The 19466-nt window shown below is 36.5% G+C and overlaps 1 protein-coding gene across 1 annotated transcript in view; it reads left to right on the top strand.

The window, feature by feature from the left end:
- Positions 1-19466, top strand: part of LOC135766910 (cadherin-18) — a 156613-nt gene that overhangs the window by 23906 nt on the left and 113241 nt on the right. Inside the window, exon 2 of the mRNA XM_065276414.1 lies at positions 1728-1902. The gene's annotated coding sequence lies outside the window, so the exon portion shown is untranslated. The remainder of the gene's footprint in view (positions 1-1727; positions 1903-19466) is intronic.

Consider the following 19466-nt stretch of genomic DNA (forward strand, 5'->3'; position numbering starts at 1 on the left):
TCTGAGCTCTTTGTGATTCTAAAATATGGACATGATCTACAAGTTAATACACAAAAATTCTGCTTTATCTTGAATATTTTCTAGTTGCAAGACCAGGCAAAAATAAAAACAAGCATGTCCAAAGTGAGATAAAAGCACAACAGTCTGTCTGACCCATTTCTTAACCAATTTGCTGTTTTATTATAGCATTCGTTTATTAAATAAGATAACAAGGTCCTTGAGCTCATTGTAATACACGGCAATGAATTTAGTACAGTGTGCCCTACTTTGAAGTTAGTGAAGGACAATGATTATAAAATCATTTTTAAAATAAGTTTAGATGTAAAGAAATTGTTCATCCAAATATGATTAATTATTTATACAGACTCATGTTCTCATGCTCAATTGTTGTTTCTTTTAATTATTCTATAGAAAAGAAAAGCAAATATTAGGTGCTTACTTTCTGTACAATCAAAGAAAATTATGTCCAGGTGCTGCCAAACAACCATACTGTAAGTGCATCATAATAGGAATCACTTTCAGTGCTTCCACTGAAGCAAGAAGGTCATACGGGTTACAAATAATACATTTTTAATTAGAAGTTATATAAAGGTATTTCTTAAAAGTATGCAAATGTACTGAGGCAGACACTACTTAAGTATTTTAAGTAAATTTGCCATGCATATGTGTGCTTTATCAGAGTGTTTGTCTTGGGAAAAAAATACTTTACTTTACTAAAACATTTTCATACATTCTAAAGCATACACTCTCAGAAATAAAGGTACAAAACTGTACCCTTTCAAAAGTACAGCTATGCACCTAAGGATTTCCTAGTACCTCAGAGGTACATACTGGGACCAAAGAGAGCTCATTAGTACCTCAAAAATACATATCAGTATCTCAAAGGTACATATTGGTACTAAATGTTTACACATCTGTACCTAATACAATTCCATACAATTACCTTTTTAAAGGGTGCTTCCCCACTGACAGCTAGGGTAGATATTTTGCCTTTTTTATAACAATGTAGGTCCTTAAGGTACGGTAATCTAAAAAAAATTGTATTCTGTTTTGTATTCCTTTAAATGTACCAAACGGAAACTTAGGGTACAGCCCCAGTGACAGAAAAGGTACAGTTTTGTACCTTTATTTCTGAAAATGTAGAATCATACTGTGTTTCCCCATTTATATTGAATATTCAAATTTATTTAATACCTAATTACATGAAAATTGTGTACACTTACTTTTCTTGAGTAAAAGTAAAAAAAATACTAGAGTTTAATGTCCTTAAATATTAAATATAAACCAAAAACTTGAGATTATGAAATGTAGTGGAGTAAAAATCATGTAAATATGATTTGAAATGTATGTTTTCAAAAGAAAAACATTGAAAAAATACGAATACTTAAAAATTTACTTTTATGTAGAAAGTAAAAATACTTAAGTAGTGTCCGCCTCTGCAAATGTATTCCATTCACAGTTGTTTCACAGACTGTAACTGCTAAATAGAGCTGCACATATAAAAAGTGAGGGAGAGAGAGAGAGAGAGAGAGAGAGAGAGAGAGAGAGAGAGAGAGAGAGAGAGAGAGAGAGAGAGAGATAAAGAAACAGCCATAACACCGAATGGATCATACCACTAAAGAGGAACTAGAGCATGACAGAGTGCAGAAGGCTTTGCTCCCATTTAGGCACTTTATTTTGTATCAACCTGCTCATATTTTTTTTTCTTTTGCCATGGGTGGACACAGTTCTCTGGTGAGCTGTGAGCTTGATATACTCAAGTGAGGACACAACCTTCTATCGGCAGAGGAACAGCAGAAAGGAAACTCCCTCAGCATCTGCATGCCTGGAGCTACTGCCCCCTTCTTGTTATTCCCCTCCTTACAGCCAGGGGGAACTACACACATCACTCAACATGAACAGGTAGGACATGCTTTGGGACTTCTGTCTGAGAAAAACTTTGAGTATGATACGGCTAATATTTATCTTATCCAAGACAGAGCTTGATAATAACACCAGTGCTTGGTAAAGCTGGTGTTATTTCACCATTCTGGCATGAATTTGCTATGCAATCAGTGTCTAGAGACAATAAAGGGTTTCACTAAAGCTGTGTAATCACAGCAGAGTTGTTTAATTACCTTCCTGTCATATTCTTTCTGGAATTTCCTGATGCTGTAAAGCCAGGGGGATTTCAGTAAAGATTGGAGCTCTGCGGTTGACAGCCCAGTAACAGCAGGTGATTAAATAGCTCTACTCGATTCATATCACTGGTAAATATGAGTCACGGACTGGGGCTGGGCTCTCAAGGTAATGTCGTCACTCGTCACACAAATGTATTTGGTTGCTCCGCAAGATGCTTTAAGAGGTTTGTTCATGTACCTGAAACTGGAGTTTTGGTTTTGTAGATATCAAACAAGCACAAATTATGGTAATTGTATGTTGTCATCACTCTAAAAATGGCTGGGTTATTTTTAACCTACACTCTAAAAACCAGAGTTACATTAAACACCCTCTCAGTTAAGAGTCACTGGGATAATCCACGTGTTACTGTATTCAGTTTTTTTCATTACATCAATTATTAAGTGAATTTTTCTTTGAAGCCATCTGTCAAGTGTGTCTTCAGTGGGAACGTACATGTGCACATGCATGTCATGGCCCATTGTTTGTGAGCATTCACAAAGACTCGCAATACAATACAAGCTGACTGCCAATATGGCTTCTGTTGCTCAGGTGTGAAGTGAATTTATGTTGATGATACAGGAGTTGGGTGTTCGCCAAGCAATACGACATCGTGCAGCTGTGTTCAATTTGGAGGCAAAGTCTTTGAAAGAGTGAGTACCCAAAGCATCCCCCCGACTGAACTCCTGCCTCAGACAATACAATCTGCTCCCATCTTCATTCTGTGAAGTACAGAGTTTGTGTCTGGCCACACAATTGCTCAATTTATCAGCTGAGCCACATAAAAAAACAGAGAATCTGTTTTTTTGGCAGACAAATTCTGGACTTTGATTGGCACAAATCATAGATTGCCAAATAGATCATGAAGACTAAGAGGATAACCAGATTACACATGCCTACTATAAAGACCCCCAAGACCACGTTAAAGCCAACAAAGACCATGCTTCACTTTTAACCAGACTGTCTTATTAACCACAATTAATTACACAACGAATGTTACTTGGCATAGCATGCTTACATTCATAACATGCTCATAGGATTTTAAAAGAGCATACATTTTCCTTAAATGACAAGGAATTCTGCTCTTCTCACATTGTATAATTCATCATTCGGAGCCAATGTGATGTATATTTTTTGGCAAGGTATGCATGCGCAGTCATTTGTATGTGACTTTTACCAGAGAGTCAGGTTAAGTGCTACTGATTTATCAGTCTCATACAAAGACCAATGATCTCATATTACCCATCATTCATTGTCCTTGTTGTCTCATTACATTTGGAGGTTGTGTCACTATGAGGCATTATGCTGAGAGGAAATGGGAACGTATTAAACAGGGTATTGTCAGCATACTCCATCTACACAGTATGAATGATATGAATAGTGCTTTGGGCATCCAAGTGGAGCATATTTTTAATAAGAGAACAATGTGGTTTTCTGTTTTCACCGCAATGCTGTCATGAAGCGCTCTGGCATGAATTGCCTTTATGTGCAAAATCAGTACTCCAAAAGTGGTGCGGTATAATCTACAAATATGTTCTGGGGAGAAATCTCATCACCACTGCCTAAAAATTCAGAAGATTTAGGAGAAACAATGTTGTCTGTCAACCAGTGACCAGTCTTGGGGAGTACATATAATGGCATTCCTTGATACAGTACATAATGTATTATTAGGATGCATACTTTTTGTATTGTGGAAGAATGGAAGTGAGTCAGTATGGAATTGGATGAAGGAGATATTGACTTTGCCTCTGAAACTGTTAAAGGAGAGATGTCTAGCAATGCCTATAATTTACTATGTAATGCTTTGTGTCAAGATGCTTGTCATGGATAGTGTGATTTACACAGTCATAGCTCAGCCATACTGTAAGAGCAAACTTTTCCTTTGGAAAAAGACATGTCTGAATTTGTATGTCTATATTTATACAAACAAATCATAAGGATCTAGACTAAAAATCTGTAAAAAGTATTAAAGAGCTCCTATTGTCCGATTCACGTTTTTAAATTTCCTTTGGTGTGTTAGTGTATAAATGATATGCAAAAGGTACAAACCCCAAAGTAAAAGATGACACAAGTTATTTTCTCCAACGTAAATCTCTTTTCTTAGACTACAACAAATAAAGGTACAAAAAAGTACCTTTTAGGGTACCACCCCAGCAACAGAAAAAGGAACATCTTTGTACCTTTTTTCTGACAGTGTGCACCACAGACTTTCTTTTCCGTGTCATTGTCAAGCATTGGTTGCTTAACTGCTTTTTCCTATTTTCAAACTATTGTTGCTTCGGTTTAGGGATATATTTGGTGTTTACGTAAGGATGTCACTTTAAGTATTGGTTTATACTATTTTTTTCTGATATATTTCTCTATATTTTCAGATCTTTAAACCATTGTCTATTGACGTTAGGGTTAGAGTTGTGTTTGGGTAAGGATGCCATTTTATGTAAATCTACCCCTAAACCGAAATAGGACAAAACAGTTGAGTAACCAATCCGTGACAATGACACGAAAAACAAAGTCCGTGGTACGGCCACGGAAAAATACAGAGATCCCTGACAATGACCAAAATATTCTGTGAGATTTGTGAGATCAGGTTGTTTTTTAACCATAAACCATTCAAACACATTGTACCAAATACACAAAATAACGTGTTTTTAAGCAATTAAATACTTGCCCTTTAAGCATTTTATTACTTTTATCAAAAATATATGTTTAACATAACATTAGTTCAAAGATTTTATACTTCATGTCATGAAAATCTAACCCTCATATTATATCTATCTCCTCCACAGACCCTCCAATGGTTTAAAAGCCGGGATGTATACAGATCAAAAGATCATGCAGACATATAAAGCAATATAACTATCTCAAGCTAATATTATGTATCTCATGTCTTGTCTTCATCAAGCTCAGCATTAAATCTCACCTTAATATAGGTAAAACCAATATACACTTCAAGAGAAATGTCCGCCGGTCTCTAACTGTTTAATGTCATCCAATGCTTTCCTTTACCAATAAGAGCATGTTTTAAATGCAGGTATGGGTGAAGGAACCTTGTGGTCCATGGAAATGAGGTAGGGCTGATAAATGGCTGTGATTAGTGACTCTGAGCATGTGGTTTTATGGCCTAGCAGCTTCTCTGTTATCACTTAAACCCGAGGCAAGATGCTTCATCATGGCCCCAGAGCAGTTGACAGGTTTCGTGTATACCAAAACAAGTTTCCAGTATCCAGTGCTATAAAACTCAAAATTATCTGGCCAAATAAGCCGGCCTAACCTATAAGCCCTCTGAAAAAGATAATTGTTTTCAAGGAGAAAGAAAATAAGCCAACAGGTTATTGTTCTATAGGGTGCAATATATTAAAAAAGGACATGTTATTAGTGCGTATTTTATGCTCTGCTACCAAAACATAATCTGCCCTGTTGACAAAACATAATCAAATGTTGCAAATTATGTCCGTTTGTACTGCTGTTCAATCAGAGGTCATGAATATGGTCATTTTAAACAAATAACCTCATTATAGATTGTGTCAGTATGTTAATAATTGTTATCGACTGCAGTTTATTTACAAAAACATAATAGTTGAAAATGGGGCAATGCTTAACGGAGCAATTCAATATTTTGAATGTTTCTTTCGAAATATTTTGATTAGATTACATCATACTAGTTCAAGTTCAGCTTGAAAGGGCTCAACGTGTAAATCACAGCCTGGCACCAAAGGCACAGACCTATATACCAGCCGATATGACTTTGAAGAGCTTCCTTCATTAAATGTATTTTATGGGATGTGATTAGTGCACTCTGTAGGGTGTCTCTTCTTTATGAGGTGTGGTTCTCACCCTTTTGCACCGTCCTCACAGTCTTGATCAGAGAGATATTTTTGCAGCAGATGCCGATTTAACTCAATATTATGTTTAAATGTGCACCAAAATGTCTGACCTAGAGGTAAATGCTCTTTTTCTCTGTGATTTAAGTTTCAATAAATAAAACATTAATGTAAATGCATTATCTCTAAGAATTAAATTTCATTTAAAATGAAAAAAAAAAAAAACTTCCTGTAACAGTATTTTAACTTACCTGTATATCAAGTATAGATTTCACTACTTCAAAAACTGTTTGGCTGATTTCCCTATTATAGGGAAAGTAAACTATTATACATGTTTTGTCTTTTTATGTTGTAATGATATGCCGATAGTTATAAATTGATTAAAAATCAGTTGATAAATATTGGCGGTCAATACATCTGTCCCACTCTATTCAGGATATGACTACTATTATTTGGACTGTGAAATAATATGTGAAACAACAATGGTTGGAATCTGATCAGAGATTTCACTATCACACACACACGCACGCACGCACGCACGCCCGCACACACACACGCACGCACGCACGCACGCACACACACACACACACACACACATATAAACACTAATGGGTCAGATGCAGTGGCGTGTTTACCATTTTGGGGGCCCTAAGCAAAGTCCAAGGACCTGGGGCCCCCCATGCCCCAACATTAAGAAAAAAATTCTTGTTTTAAAAATACAAATAGTGCCCATTGTCTTATTCAAAAGAATAAAGAATCATTATCTGTCAAAAACATAAAGGTCTTGGTTTTACCGCAGTGGTTTCCAAACTTTTTCCAAAAGGCCTCCCTTTTGTACAGAAATATATTTTTAAGCCTATCTCAGATATATCCTTTGCTGGCAAATTCCTTATAGGATGTATTTAAAATGATGTAATTAATACAGTACTGCAACTTCAGTGTGTGATCTTAAAAAAAAAAATAAGAAAAAAGCGGAATGCTTGCCACGCAGACTTTTTATAACTCTGCAATCATTAAATAAAAAATCATTAAATAAGTTAACCGCTTGTGGACAGTAGGGGGCCCCCCAAGCCCGTGGGGCCCCAAGCAATTGCGTGGTTTGCGTGGTGGGTAAACACGCCACTGGTCAGATGCAGGCCTCTTAAGCACCTCTGGTCAACCTTTCCTAGAAGGTATACCTAACTATAGTGCCACCTTGAAAGCTTGCCTGGGGATGTAGTACAATCTTTTTTTACTTTCATAAAAGCACTGGATGATGGAGCTTGGAAAAGATCTCTAGCTTACACTGAGTTATTATACCACAACATTTTCAAGCCTTATATGACAGCAAAACCTAGAGAAAGACAAGCTGTAGTCACAATAGAGCAGTGCTCCCTGCATGATGTTGTGTCCACCTGAGACTGTATAAAGCATTCCTACAGTATGTTCAGCATCATGTACAGTAGCATCTGGACCAGCCACACTGAAGGAGTTTCTAGAATGATTGAATCTTGAATGTTTTGTTACATTATTGGGAAATCCCTCCTGTTAGTGTTATAAGCTTTTATAAAGCTACACAATTTTGTAAAGGCCAACAACTAAATAGATTTTTTTCTGTGATGTAATAGTAATGTAAACAACACAATCTCACAGTAATTTGTAGATATTAATATTACGTAAAGGCGACACAAAATTTCTTTGAAAAGAGAGCTGACGATTTTTGGCATCATGGAAGGGGTGTGCCCAATAACGGTTTAAATAGCAAATGCATTTGCATCCGTTTATGCACCCATGAAAGTTCTGGTCTGAAAACAAGGTGTGTTCAGGCACATTGTTGGCACGTTGCTATTTTGAGGCAAGTACAATAGACTATGCCATTGACCAACTAAAACCTAGTCTAAAGTAAAGGGCGCGTTAGTAATATGCGGCTAATTTAAATATGAAAAATTAAAGGATTCAAATGTAAAAGATTATTATTGAGGCTCTTGGACATGAATGATGACAGTTTACAGGACTTAAGAAGGTGTGAAGCTGAGATCAGCTTCCAAAAGAGCTGCTTCACCTGTAGCCTGGTATAAGTAAGCTTTTTTTTGCACCTTTAAAAAGTGCTAATATTGCATTTTAATGCAATTTTTTTATGCTAGCCCACAAATTTATTGTATATGATGTCTTTGTATCTCTGGATATGGTGAAACGAGAACCATAGTAATATTTTTCAAAACACTTACAATGTTGAAACCCATCTCCACACGTTTGTAAATTCTTTATCTCCTGTTTGTTACAATATAAAATATTTTTTGCATTTGTAAATAATTCTTATAAAACCTTTACAGTGATCATGCATTATACTTTATCTGGTTATTTTACGTATTACTCCATGACTGAAATAACGACTTTTAAAGAGAATCAAAGCTTTAATTAGACAAATAACCATTTAAAAAAATAAAAACAACACATTTTTTAACATCAATCTTATACTGGTGGTCTTCTTTCTCTGCTTACAGTTTTTCCACTTACACATTCCACCATGTAAATAGGGAATTGGCATGGTGCCAGTGCAGCTGACTTTTACAGGGGATGGGAGATTGCACTCCCATTACTCATTACGAGAATAGGAACAACCCTTTTAGACTGTGCACCAGGCGCATAGACCATTTCCCGTTGTTAAACTAGCAAAAGTAGATACGCACACACCTTAAGTGCAGTTGCGCCATGCGCTTTAGATCATGCACTTAGATTGTTAAAATCAAGGCTTTGAACCAGTTTACGGAACGAAAACGAAAACCAGAAACTTTTGATGTTTTGCAAGGAACAGAAACAAAACCAGAAACTTTCAAAAAAATATATGTTCCGGAACAGAAACTTTTATTTAAAATAATGGTAACCGGTTAATACCGTTTAACAGAAATGTTAAAATACTGTTTCTGTTCGGAAGGAACCAATTGGGAAAAAATTCTGGTTCAAAGCCCTGGTTAAAGTAGGGTGCAAAGTGACAAAGTCGCTTGTAATGTGCATGCAGAATAATTTGCAGAATTCATGTAAACACCATTTTTATCTACTTTTGGACAGTTCATTATTGCTTTTCTTCTACTAATCATACTTTTTGTATGATTCGCATCATATGAATTCATATGAAAATGTATAAACCAGTTACACATTTTTGTGCGATCAGGCTGAATGCAACAGCTAACATTTTAGCTGTTTTACAAATTTCACTTTCAAGACAAGGAAATGTTGTTTCTACTCCAATGTTTACATGAATACATGCAAGGCTGCGTTTGGCCTTCCCAGAGTTAATACATTCCCTTATGACTTAGCTCATTAATATTTACTAGGTCACAGAAATAGTCCATGTCAATCAGAGGCATAATTTCAAAATCTCTTTTCAACCACATGCAGGCAAAACATCTAAAACAAATACAAAGTCTGGTAAACAAACAACTACAAGCTACTCATAACTACAGTAAAGCCACCATTTACAAAAGTATGTGGCCCACAAACCAAATGACAACTACAAATAATAGGAGAATACCAACCAAACATTTGAAACCAAATCAAGTTACAGTAATGGACATAGCAAATAAATTAATGAACACATACAAGTATATCTGCAAGTATAATTAGCTTTTCTGGCAAGATGTAGATGAATGTAATTTTCTTTCTCAAGAAATATGTTGATGAAGTTTATTAATGAGAGTATGGAAGAGAAACACACTGAAACTGATGAAGTGGATTCAGAGCAGGAAATTGCTGAAAACAAGAGTAAAATGTCAAATTTGAAATTGTAACAAGAGGCTAAAGGAGAAAAATAGATTGCTGAGTAGATGCTTATGAAAGATGGTATGCAAATGTGCTCATTAATCTACAATGATATACAGTGCATTTATTAAGCTGCAGTATAAGTTGTTTGGTATATTTTTGTCAGACTTTATATAGAAATATTTTATTTCTCAAAAAGGTAGATCTCATCTTAAATGGAATAAAAAAAATATTATGTTTAGTTGGTTAGTTATGTCGTATCAAACATGTGCAAGTGTTGGTGACTTAAAATACAAAATAATTCAAATGGATTCAGTCTTATGAGATCATTTAGCATCTGCCCTCAGTTTATTGTGAACATACACCTTCCTCTGCATCTTGTGTCCTTGATCTTTGCGATGTTTATGTCCTTTTCCAGTAATCTTTCTCTTCAAACCATGTGACCAAAGTATGACAAACACAGTTTCATAATTTGTTTTTCAAGTAACATTTCAGGTTTGAATTCCTGTATGATTGACTTGTTGGTCTGTCCATGGCACACACAGGATACTTTTCCAGGACCACATTTTGAATGGGTCTGTTTTCCTTTGTTTTTTTTTTATCTGGAACATCCAGCTTTTGTTAACAGAAAATATGCCTGTCTGAACTAGTTTTATCTTCAACTGTTGTACTTGCCTTTTGAATACTGAGTTTAGAGACTTCATAGTCATTTTGAACAGTGCCAAACAATGTAATGTATTTGATTGTTAATTATGTAGCCATTTACAGTAAATGTATATATGTGACCCTGGACCACAAAACCATAAGGTTTTTTTATTGAGGTGTATACATAATCTGTAATCTTAATAAATAAGCTTTCCATGTTTGGTCTGTTAGAATAGGACAATATCTACCCGTTCTCACCAAGATGCGTACAAATGACACGCAGTGTGATTATCGTGCAATAGATACGCCAAATTCCGATTTTGCGTGCATATGATACGCCAGTCCTTCCCATTCACTTATATGGCGAATCGTTTCGTGACGTTTTATTTATTGTTTTCTCATTTGTTTTCTGTTTTTTAAACCATTTTCGCTTGGGTTTAGGGTTAGATTTCACATTTGTTTAAGCAGGTTATTTAATATACAGGTTTCTCTAAGTTTTTATCTATATTTAAGCCATGGTCGCTTGGAGTTGGGGTTAGAGTTGGGGTTTGGGTTAGGATGTCATTTTTATATAACAAAAAGTTGTTCTAACCCTAAACCCAAGCGAAAATGGTAAAAAAAACAGAAAACAAATGAGAAGAAAATAAATAAAACGTCACGAAACGATTCGCCATATAAGTGAATGGGAAGGACTGGCGTATGCAGGCAAAATCAGAATTTGGCGTATCTATTGCACGATAATCACACTGCGTGTCATTTGTACGCATCTTGGTGAGAACGGGTAGATATTGTCCTATTCTAACAGACCAAACATGGAAAGCTTATTTATTAAGATTACAGATTATGTATACACAGTATTTCACAGTACATGTATTTGTGGTGCTGTCTATAAAATTCAACTCTCCGACACCTGCAGCACTCATGCAAGCCGGGAGAACAGGAGAACACTGCCACCACCATGCTTTACTTCTGGTACCATGCATTTTTCATTGTACTCCTCACCCTTGCCACAAGATAAAGTTTGGAGCACCTCAGAACCACAAAGATTAATCTTTGTCTCATTACTCCAAAGTATAGAGAGTTAGAGACCCAATAGTCTTTACCTTTCTCAATATGAGCTCTAGCAAAACGCTTTTTGTGCATTGGCTTTACCAGTGGCTTCCTCTGTGGATGACAGCCATGCATGCCTCTCTTTTGCACTGTACATCCGTCGTGTGGTGTTACAGGAAACACCCCAGCTTGACTTTCTAATGATTCAGCCAACTGTGCTGAACTTGCATGATGATTTTCTCTCATCACAAAACAATCTTGACGAGGTGTTAACTTCAGTGAACGTCCTGGACACCGCAGAGAGTTTCCCACAAGTCCATCTTTTTTAATTTTTGGATCCCTTTCATGACAGCATTCAAACTTATTAGCAATGCTTAACTAATTATCTTGAAAACTTAACCATTTTATGCAAATAAATGATCTTATTTCATGAGAGTGGATTTTCTCTACAACTCTCAATTGCCAGTTATCCTGTGGCCACCTGTGTGATGATTAATTATTTTCATCATTTCCTAGTGAATTCCTGTTAATTACACTTTATTATAATTTTTTTTGCTAACAAGTTCAACGGGGTGTCATTTTTGCAACACCACATTTGATTTAAATTAGTTATTTTTTGAATCCTAAAGATGGTCAGTGACTTTCAATCTTTTGTTAATAAAAATAAATGTTTAATCAAACTATTTTGTAAAAAAGAAAGGAAATTGGTGTCATATTTACTAACATACTCATGCTGTGCACTCTATTTACGGTAGGAAAATTACAAAATATCTTTACTGAGTAACTTTATCTGTACATAATATACTAAAGATTTTTGACATAAAAGAAACATTGATAATAAAATAATAATAAACTATTACTATTTTGTTTCTAATTACATAATTGAAGATGTAAGTTAGTAACTAGTAATTCATTACTTTAGTAACTTGCCCCAAGCTCGTGAGCACTTACCCAACACTGCTTAAATCCCAACGCAGTAAATCCACATTTTTCAGCAAAGTCCTCTAAGTGCAAAAAAAAAAAGAACAACAGAGCACGAAATGACAGTTGATCACATTCAAACTTGTGATCCTTGTGTGTACTTTGACCTGAATAGAACCTGAATGTGGCAGTCACATGGATCACAACGGCCCTTAATGTGTGGTTTAGTTTCTTCAGCTTTTACATTCTAACTTTCATCTTTCATCATTTGCAACGTTCCTAGTTCTAGGGTTGTCCAAACAAGATTTTTTTAAGAAGTGGAGGTTTTGACAAAAAGCTTGCATGCAGTGTTTTGCAGTAAAAGACAGTCGAAATTTGTTAAATACCAATAAAATGAGTAAAGTGACATTTGTGAAAATAAGGCATTTAAATTAATAACTAATAACCTTTTCATTGCCATTAAATTAAAATGACTGAACCTAAACTTAAGAGTTTGATAAAGATGCTCATTTACAAGAAAACATGTCATAAGCACTTAGCGAGTTTTGCTTCTGAAGTCTTCATTTGTTCATAATTTACTTCTGTAAATAATTGATGCCAGTTTTCCTAAAAACTCACCATGTATTCAAAGACAATGATTGTGAAAACAGACACTGTGACCTGGTTAATTTGCTCATATACTTGAAGCCTACACATTCATTGACAAGAGCTTGCAAGGAAAGCCGGCTACCATAGCAACAGGGAAATGCAAGTTGCACAAATGATGCACACTCTGAAGCAGTAGACGACTTTCAGACTGCACACTGGTTGATCTGGATGAAAGCATGGGTCAGTATGCATGCCAAGGTTCAGCCGTCAAAAACCACTGGTCTATGACAGCCTGCAGTATAGAAACTAATCACTGATGGATTTAGAAGAGAAATACTTTAAAAAATGGCAGCCTGCTCAACCCAGAAAAACATTACCATGTAGCTTTAAATACTCCATATGGATTAGAGTTCAGCCCGATTAAACTCAGCGCTCAACCACACAGATAGATCTCTAAACCATCCAACCAGCACACACAGCCACACACATATTCCAAGCGGATGGCAAAAGGCCACAAAGCAATCTGGAACTGTATTAGAGATAAGACCTTAAAGTGTAAAGTGTACTGAAGTGTGCAATCATCCATATTTCTTTCCATGTGAAACCTTCACTGCTTTTTATTGATCACCCTGCTGTGAATGTATGGTCATCCAGGCACAGAAATGAAATCGAGGAATCTCTTTGATAGGCAGACTGCTCAGTTAAATGGTTGCTGTGTAATGGTGAGGGACCGATTTAACTTACCTGTCTCGGGTAAATGATTTATTGTTGCAAATTTCACTTTCCATCTAACAAAAGCTTATTTTAGACAACAAAAGTGTTATATTATTCTATACTATCTGACAAGATTAATCTCTTATTGAAAATAAGAAAAAACTGAAAAGTTTAATTTAGTGCGCACACAGTGTATTCGTTACAAGGTATAAATAGAGTAACAAATTACAGATAACAGTTGTGTAAAAACTCTTACACACTAAGCAAAAACAATGTGATAGTAAAATGAAAGACTGCTGTTATCTAATTTGTGTGTATTAGACTTGTGTATTTACTGTACGTGAAATGTACAGTCAGTTCATTTACTTTGAAGTACTAAAAATTTTAATAGTCCTTCCATCTCTTTAATATTTAGGAAAAAATAAAGAACAGACTGATTTTCTGATTTTACTCCATTTGTCAATGATAGTAAATTATGGTGCACTTAAAGAAAAATTATATATATATATGTCATGTCCATGCAGTTATATGGATGTCCATATAACTGCATATAACGCCACTGCATGTCCATGCAGTTATATGTTGAGAAAGTCTTTATACAATTATTAAGCAAGAAAACAAGCATTTGCGTGTGACCTTGTTTATGCGAAATGGCTTGTCCCCATGGAAACCCATGGTTAAAGAATGGATTCTATACGAGCAGGAAACAAACAAGCCTGCAGTCGTTGAAATCCATACTTCGCCCTGAAAAGAGGTCCACAGTGTTGCAAAAGCAAAAAATTTCTGATGTTTAGCTGATTGGACATCTTTGTCCCTTTTGGCCTTCCATAACTGATCCTCAGCTTAACAGAGATGTGTCTGTTGAGGCACCTAACCTCGGGCCATGAGACAGAAACACAAAATCTTTTCATATTCTTAGGGGCTGTTTACACTTGGTATTAAGATGTGTTTTCATCAATCGGATCACAAGTGGACACGAGAGACACATCACGTTTACACCTGGCATTTAAATCCGTCTCTTTTGTCCACTTTCGACCGCTTTTGTCCTGAATACTTTGAGAGGATAGTCTGTGAGACGGTGGGGGCGAGTCTCTCTGCTGTCATTCAAACGCGAGCGGGAGGAATTATGGAGTTTAAATGGATGCAAACTAATACGGTATTATGTCGGAGTCTGCTGCTTGTTTAGCAAGTAATCATGCTGCACAGAGTTTTGTACGTGTATATGTTAGAGCTTTCTCTGAATTTGATGAAATAGGATTGCGCAACTTTCACACGCTTTCAAAAATAAACTATGGAGATCAGCCGCTTTAGTTGTATCAATGAAAGGCTAAAAATAGCGCTGTTCACCGTGTGTTCACGCCAGAAGTAAAAAAAGACGTAAAACTTGTGTTTAGTACCTCAGATTAGATAAATGGGCGGAGAGAAGGTGGCCGCGTGTGGCTGTTCGAACAGATCCACATGTGCGTTTACACTAAAAAAGCAATCCGATCGAAAGGGGTTTCGACTACCTCTGAATGTGGTTGAAAGTGGTCGATCGATGAAAATGCATGTTACTGCCAAGTGTAAACAGCCTCTTAGAATACGAAGCATGTGTGCGTAACCCTGAACACCTTCACTTGGTGTGAGTTTGACCTAGCCTCATCTCGTTCACTTCTGTAAAAATGGACATGACACGAGCAGGAGACTAGTTCCATATTTTCCCCAAATGTGATCACCTGCGTTGGGACTAACTACTTTCCTTGGTGTTCAGTCTCAACCCTAGGTAGATGTGCAAGCACAACATTTTAATGCTGTGCTGCCATCTGTGCTGACTGGGCTAATATTAGCCAATCGTCAATATACATTAGTATGCAAAAGCCCTGAAGACCCAGTGGCACCAGGGCAGCATTCACATATTTTGTATATGTGCGAGGGGATAGAGCTAGATTGGAGGGATATTGGTATGCCATGCCCCCAAGGGAAACTTGAGATTCTGCAGGAAAAATCTATTGACACAAACCAGTTCTCAGATCTGATTTATGACATAGGGCTCTATCTTACACCCGGCGCAATGCAGCGCAATGCGCGACGCAAGTGTCTTTCGCTAGTTTCCACCCTAATTTTCACGTTTAGCGCCGCATTGTTTAAATAGCAAATGCATTTGCGCCTCCTTTTGCGCCCATGGGCGTTCTGGTCTGAAAACGAGGTGTGTTCAGGCGCATTGTTGGCGCGTTGCTATTTTGAGGCAACTAAAATAGACTACGACATTGACCAACAAAAACCTGGTCTAAAGTCTAAAGTCAATGGCGCAATGTGTTTTATGTTATTTAAAGAGCGCATTAGTAAAATGCGCCTATACACGGGAGGACAACGCGGGTTTGCTTATCACATACATGAATGCGCAGCAGCACAAAAATGCTTTTAAATATGAAAGATTAAAGGATTGAATGTTAAAGATTATTATTGAGTCTCTTGGACATAAATGAGGACAGATTATGAGACGTTAGAAGGCGCAAAGAGCTGCTTCATCTGCAGCCTGGTAAGTAAATAAATGCTTTGCTTTGAACAAATGCGTCTGTTTTTAAATGTTTTTTTAATGCTACCTCACGGATTTATTGTATATGATGACTCTGTACCTGTGGATATGGTGAGATGAGAAACATTTTTAAGTAATGCTTAAAAAACTCTTTGCTAAAAAAAACGCTGTCCAAAGTGCTGAAACGTGAGGAGAGCCGTTTGTAAATTCTTTATCTCCTGTTTGTTACAAATAAAGTATTTTTAGAGTACAAACCTTATCTTACATACTTGTAAATTATTTTTTATGATATTGTATAGCCATGCATTTAAAGCAATTACAAGCCTGCTTTTTACTTCCATGACTAAAAGAAAACGGGTTTTAAAGGTTTTAATAAAAAAATAACAATTTCAATACAAGTGAAAAACAACACAATTATTTAACATTAATCTTAAACTGGGGATCTTCTTCCTCCGCTTAGTTTTTCAGTTTACAAAGTCCGTTATCTAAACAGGGATTAGACATAGCGCCAGCGCAACTTGCATTTAAAGGGGATGAGAGCTGAGTCTCTCATTGGTTTACTGCACGTTACGCCCAAAATACTCCCATTACAATAGGACCTACCCTTTTCGACCATGCGCTCGGCGCAAAAACCATTTTTCCGGTCGTTAAATTAGCAAAAGTGGATTCAGACACGCCCATTTAGACGTTGCGCTGTGCGCTTTAGACAATGCGCTTAGATCGTTAAAATAGGGCCCATAATGTGAGTGACCGTCAACATCATGAACCATAATTTTCTGATGGTTCTGTGTAGCCTTTGAATATATATATATATATATATATATATATATATATATATATATATATATATATATATATATATATATATATATATATATATATATATATATATATATATATATAACTTTCTTATGTATATCATTTTAATACAGAAAATATAAAATATACAGAAAATCTGTTTTATAACAGAAAATACCACAGCATTGACCATATGCATGATGTTGAGCAAATTGGAGCATCAGCATGTTCTGCTAGTCAAATAGTCATGAATTAGACTGATTTGCATTTGTTTTTTGTTTTTTGCTAAGATAATGGTTATACTACTGGATACAACAGTTTAAACTATGAATTAAACTGTTAATGATCAACTCTTTTCTTCCTGCAAAGCTGTCATTGAATTGGCAGTGCTGCTCACATGTACAGTACCTGTATGCTTGAGTGGTGCGACACAAATGACAACCTGGTCCCGTAGGGTTTCTTGCATGAAACAAATAAAGCCTACAGTTAAATGCACTGCATAATTCACAGTAAAATTTCACGTCCAAATATATGAGCACCTAGTATCTATTTTAAAAGTAATTTCCATTTATGTTACCAGAGTAACGCTACACTAGAGGGTTTTACACGGGAAAGGGTTGAGGCTGCATGTCAGTTCACTAACTAGAGTTTATAGCTCAACAACACTAAAATGAGGATGGGTTAATAAATATGATAAAGGTCCAGTACTGAACACTTAATGAGAACTAATTGAGAATTTGCCATTGGCAAAATTAGTTGTCCTAAAAAAACTTTATCCATTTATGTATAATAAGTGCAGGGTTATAAAAGCATTTCTCCAACCCCATATCAAAAAGGTAACACTCAGGACCGCTTTAAGAAAATGAAAAGATGATAGAAAATAAGAGCCATAAATCATACCATTTACATTTGTACATATAGTGGATAAATATGTCTGAAATGTTTTCTTATAAATGAGCATTTTTATAATCCTCTTATGTTTACAGTACATTTCACTTTAATGGCAATGAAAAGGTTATTAGTCAGCAATTGAAACGTTTTATTTTCACAAATGTTACTTTAGTCATAGCATTGGTATTTAACACATTTAACTGTCTTTTAGCTGTAAACCCGCTGTAAAAGTTCATGCAAGCCTTTTTGCATAACATCCACTTTTTTCCCAACAGTTTTAAAATCACTAAGTACACAACTACAATCATTGCAAATGCCAACAAAGAGGTATTTCTGTTATGTTATTATTTTAGAAAGAGGTATTTTTATCTGCATGTGACGCAGGTCCCCTCAAATGGAAGTCACCATTTTGTGTAACCATGTTTGTACAGTAGCCCTAAATGGACAAACTGCTCTACATAGCATGGTTCATCCCTATGTTGTCTCAGGCGATGACATGTTTTTTTCTTTTGGCCGCTACCGTATAGCTTCTCTATGTGTTTTAAAGGCTGAGGCTGAGCCGTTGGTTACAATTTAGGATCTCAATGCTGGATGCCACTAAAATCTACACACAGCATCTTTAAAGTCTTTGTCAAGTCCAATATTAAATGTGTTTCCAGTTTGTCACACCCAGTCGAATTTAAATGATAAAAAAAGGTCAATAAAAAGTAGAGGAAATAATCACATTTTTGGAAAAATAGGCAGCATTCTCTGCTCTCAAATGATGGGAGCGTGTCCGCTGTCAGCGCTAAAACCACACCCATTCACAGAAAATCTGCATTTGACACAATTAGGGCAGGGCAACATAAAAAAACTACAGAAACCATAGACAAGGGCTAGCAGCAGAAGTGACATCATAATGATAAAATATATACTGTATTTTATTGATTTAAAATACAGTAATTGACATGACAGCTGAAGAACAGAGACACATAGGGCACTATTTTAACGATCTGAAACGCAAGTGAGAAGCGCAAAGCGCAAGTGACTTTGTGGGTGGATCTTGGGCGCTGTTGCTATTTTCCCAGCGTGAGACTCTTGCGCCGGGCGCAAATCAATAAGGGGTTGGTCTGAAGTATGTTCATTATTCATAGGTGTGGTTTGGGCCTAACGTCAAATTAACCAATCAGAACGTCATCCAATATTCCCTTTAAACGCAAGTGCGCAAGTTCCATGGTGGGTTGTATTATTATGACGGATTTACCAGGTGCACGCCAGGAGCGGTTCACAGCCGAGGAGACTGACGTTCTTGTCAGAGCAGTCAAAGACAGAGAAGTTGTTTTGTATGGGGATGGGAGAAACCCGCCCAAATCAGCGTCGGTTAAACAGGCGTGGGAGGAAAAAGCTGCAATTGTCTCATCAGCTGGCATCCCCAAGACGTTGCGCCGCAAGCGCTACAATGATGTCAGGAGACGGGGGAATCCCAAACTTGCCAGCATAAATCAGGCACGCCGTGTAACAGGAGGTGGATCTGCCTCTACACAGACGCCAGCAGAGGACATCACTGCGTCCACCCTCACCGCTGAAAGCCAAGAAACGCAAGCAGTCCAACCTTAAAGTACACTAACAAATCAAGTTCACATACATTA

This window comes from Paramisgurnus dabryanus, chromosome 6 (genome assembly GCF_030506205.2).
Source record: "Paramisgurnus dabryanus chromosome 6, PD_genome_1.1, whole genome shotgun sequence".
NCBI lineage: Eukaryota > Metazoa > Chordata > Actinopteri > Cypriniformes > Cobitidae > Paramisgurnus > Paramisgurnus dabryanus.